Source organism: Liolophura sinensis, chromosome 1 (assembly GCF_032854445.1).
Source record: "Liolophura sinensis isolate JHLJ2023 chromosome 1, CUHK_Ljap_v2, whole genome shotgun sequence".
Lineage (NCBI taxonomy): Eukaryota > Metazoa > Mollusca > Polyplacophora > Chitonida > Chitonidae > Liolophura > Liolophura sinensis.
The window spans coordinates 65,317,572-65,321,769 of NC_088295.1; the positions used below are offsets into that span (position 1 = coordinate 65,317,572).

The 4,198-nt window shown below is 39.6% G+C and overlaps 2 non-coding genes across 2 annotated transcripts; both read right to left on the minus strand.

Moving 5' to 3' along the window:
- Nucleotides 1–1,866: 1,866 nt before the first annotated feature.
- Nucleotides 1,867–2,018, minus strand: LOC135462232 (U12 minor spliceosomal RNA). The gene has a single exon (XR_010443451.1). It is a non-coding gene; the product is annotated as a U12 minor spliceosomal RNA (small nuclear RNA).
- Nucleotides 2,019–2,990: 972 nt separating this feature from the next.
- LOC135462233 (U12 minor spliceosomal RNA) lies at nucleotides 2,991–3,142 on the minus strand. The gene has a single exon (XR_010443452.1). It is a non-coding gene; the product is annotated as a U12 minor spliceosomal RNA (small nuclear RNA).
- Between the last annotated feature and the right edge of the window lie 1,056 nt (nucleotides 3,143–4,198).

A 4,198-nucleotide genomic window follows, 5' to 3' on the forward strand; every position in this document is an offset into this window, starting at 1 on the left:
TTCTGCTTTGTTGTTATTTAACATACAGTCCTGTGGACTTTTTTGTGTTAATACATTTGGTGCAAATTTGTGGGACAAAATCGAATAATGTATATTGTTCAAAGTTTTCGTTCTAAATATTGGTTAAATTTCGCCTCAAAAGTGTATTTTTAGAGACAATAAATATTACAAATAAAGCGAGAATGCTGGCGATGAAACTTATGGAAGTATTAAATGCCGGCAGGCTATTGCTGACCAAGCCTTATGATACACGATTTGAATACTGATTCGCCCAGAATATTCCTTGCGCCTTCCCAACATCGTTAAAAACTGTTGACTGTTTCTTTTTACTTGATTCCGTAAAGATTCTGTACTATATATGCTTTCTTAGTTGTAAGGGAATTTGTGTTAAACGTCGTTTTGGCAATTGGCCTTGCGATTATTGACCGGAACGTTCATTTTGATTGAGGTCTTGTATGCGAATGTCTGTTTCGACGCACGGATTTATGTGTACGCGAAGAGGAATACCGTCAGACCAATTAAGTCATTACGTGTTTTCGATTCAAGCTCGCTCAGCGGTGGCGCAAAGTCAAGAAGTTTGATGGATACAGCCTACCCGCCGGAGTTTGCCGGAAACGTGACTTCCTTCATACACATGTGAAATATCTTCCAAGAACCTTGTACAGCAAATAAATCAAATGAATGAAATGGTTGTATCAGACACTGTTCCTTTTCCCTTGCATTGAGAAAAATGTCATCCCTTTTGCAATCAAAAAAAAAAAAAAAAAACACATACACACACCCAAAAACACAAAGAAATTACTTTTGGTTATTCCGTGAACAGGCAACTGAATTAAAATCTGCAGATTTTCATGTGCAAAAAGCAAAAAGCATATGTCTGCCTCTCTGTCGGTTGGTCGAACAGTAAACTTTCCGACTTCGTATCTATTGACACGGGCCATTCGCTTAATGAGGGATGTGGATGCAAAACGACATTGATTTTTGGAGGATGTCTAACGTTTTGCGAATTTGCGCTTATTCTTTTTGTACAATCAGTATTCAGATGATCTAAACCGGGTAATAATGATGGTTTGCACATCTAAGTCTCCTGTTGTTTATTCATTTTCCGGGCAGATCGTTCTCTGGTAGACATTACGCTAAAGCAGGCGGGTCAGCTGAGGAAGTCCTATACACGGGTAAAGAAAATTCCTCAAGAACGATCTGTTCTGGAGACTGGCGTTACCTAAGTTCGATATTTTCCTTACTTATTAGTTTACGGCATAACAAATTACATCTGATGCTTTCAGTTTTATACCCCATCAGTCCGCGTATTTGTCGAGGAGCCGTTTGATTACCATACATGCGTTTTTTACTTTATGAGACGACATCATAAGACAAATGTTACGCGGAGACAAGTTTCTTCAAAGTAGTTCTAATCAAATTAATAACGCTGTTGAAAAAAATTCAAAAACATATTGACGGCCAATGTATAAGATGACTTCTCAAGAACGATTTAAAACAAGCTTTGGTCAGATTTGATTGCATGTTTAATGCCGTTCTCAATAATTTTAAATAAATCCCTTTCTTGGATTTTCTCATGCCCAGAATCGTTTAACACCGTCACTAACTCAAACTGATTCACTTTTTCGATAGTCTTTGCTTTTGTCTAATGAACCACGAATCCTCAAACAATTGATGTTATTCTGTCATTAACCTTTACTTTTGTCTAATAGAGGAACAATGTCTTTGGTTAGTTTAGGATGTTAGAAGTTATCGGTTGTCAGTCAGAAGATTGTCAACATACTCACCACACGTATCATGACACAAATTATGAGTAGTAATAGTCTGCTCTTGTTAATATATTCCTTTTTTTGGCTATGAATTTTTCGGGCAGATCTTTCTCTGGCAGACATCCCGCGAAAGTAGGCAGGTCATCTGAGGAAGACCTGTACCCGGACAAAAATTCCTCAGGAACGATGTGTCCTGGAACCTGGCGTTACCCAGGTTCGTTATTTTCCTTACTCATTAGTTTAAGGCATAACTGTTACCCCTGATGCTTTTAGGTTTATGCACCATCAATCCGCATATGGGTTGGGGGGCCTTTTGATTAGCATACATTCGCTTTTAGCCTTATGAGCCAGAATACATCAGGAAAATGTCACGTGGAGACAAGACGTTTCTTCAAGAAGTTCTGTGCAAATTAATAATGCTGTTGTACAAAACTTTGAAAAGAATATGTGTGAATGATGGCAAATATACTAACTGATAATAAAAGAATTACGATCTCTTAACACAGGCTTTGATCAAATTTGATTGCATGTTGTTTAACGTCGTTTCTTAATAATTTTCGTAATGACCCAGGAGTCTCTCACCAATGCGGTCGCCGTGAGTTCAAGTCCAGCTCATGCTGGCTTCCTCTCCGGCAGTACGTGGGAGGGTCTGCAGCAACCTGCGGATGGCCGTGGGTTTCCCCCGGGCTGTGCCCGGTTTCCACCCACCATAATGCTGACCGCCGTCGTATAAGGGAAATTTTCTTGAGTATGGCGTAAAACACCAATCAAATAAATAAATAAATAAACGATAATTTTCAATAAATCCCCTTCCTTGGGCTTTTCTCATGTCTAGAATCGTTTAACGGTGCCATCGACTCAAACTAACTCACTTTTTGGTAGTCTTTGCCTTTTTCTCTAACGACCCAATAATCCTACAACAACTGTTAATTAGTGGTATTCCATCATTAGTCTTTAATTTTGCCTAATACAGGAAAATTAGCTCTGTTTATTTTAGGATTCAGGAACCTATATTGGTTGCTTTGTACGACAGTTGACAAACCTTGAAAGGCTTGTACAACTTTTGGTGTGTGGACATGTAAGCGATACCGAAACAGATGTATAAAAACACATCCTTCTCAACTGAAGTCAGCAGTTTGTCAACATCCGCATCATGTCACAATCATGTATAGTAATATAGTCCGTTATTGTTAATGATTTTTCCTTTGTTTATTAATTTTCCGGGCAGATCGTTCTCTGGCAGACATCCCGCGAAAGTAGGCAGGTCATCTGAGGAAGACCTGTACCCGGACAAAAATTCCTCAGGAACGATGTGTCCTGGAACCTGGCGTTACCCAGGTTCGTTATTTTCCTTACTCATTAGTTTAAGGCATAACTGTTACCCCTGATGCTTTTAGGTTTATGCACCATCAATCCGCATATGGGTTGGGGGGCGTTCGATTAGCATACATTCGCTTTTAGCCTTATGAGCCAGAATACATCAGGAAAATGTCACGTGGAGACAAGACGTTTCTTCAAGTTCTGTGCAAATTAATAATGCTGTTGTACAAAACTTTGAAAATAATATGTGTGAATGATGGCAAATATACCAACTGATAATAAAAGAATTACGATTTCTTAACACAAGCTTTGATCAAATTTGATTGCATGTTGTTTAATGTCGTTCTTAATAATTTTCAATAAATCCCCTTCCTTGGGCTTTTCTCATTTTGAGAATCGTTTAACGGTGCCACAGACTCAAACTAACTCACTTTTTGGTAGTTTATGAATTTTCCGGGCAAATTTTAGACATCCCGCGAAAGTAGGCGGGCTATCTGAGGAAGACCTGTACCCGGGCAAAAATTCCTCAGGAACGATGTGTCCTGGTACTTAGGAATGTTTCACATATATGGCGGCAGCCGGCAATAAGAAAAACTTCCTTTATTAGCCTGTTCGGTGAATTGCCATCATTTCTAAGTGAAAGCTATAAGGCTTTTGTGCCGCTTGGTGACTATTTATAAATGGGTCAAAGAAGCACCTTGTGTTAGCTCTGACGTCTTGCTCTTGACTCGCTTTACGTGTCCTCACTTTTGTCGTCCAAGTCTGCTTCGTATTGGCAGGAGTACATGCTTATTCTTGAATGAAGAACGGGGATTCTGTCGCCGAGGGAGTTAGCACGGCAGCACGGCGAAATGACTCCCACTAATGCGGTCGCTGTGAGCTCTGCATCAACCTGCGGATGGTCGTGGGGTTCTCCTGGCCTCTTTCCTGTTTTCTCCCACCCTTATACTGGCCGCCGTCGAATAAGTGAAATATTCTTGAGTACGGCGTAAAACATCAATCAAATCAATAAATCAAAAAAACAGAATGAAAAACTGGGTCACCGTTTTGTCACCAAAAGCAAATCTTTCAATTACGCCTTCTTTCATACTAACTGTTCATCAAATATA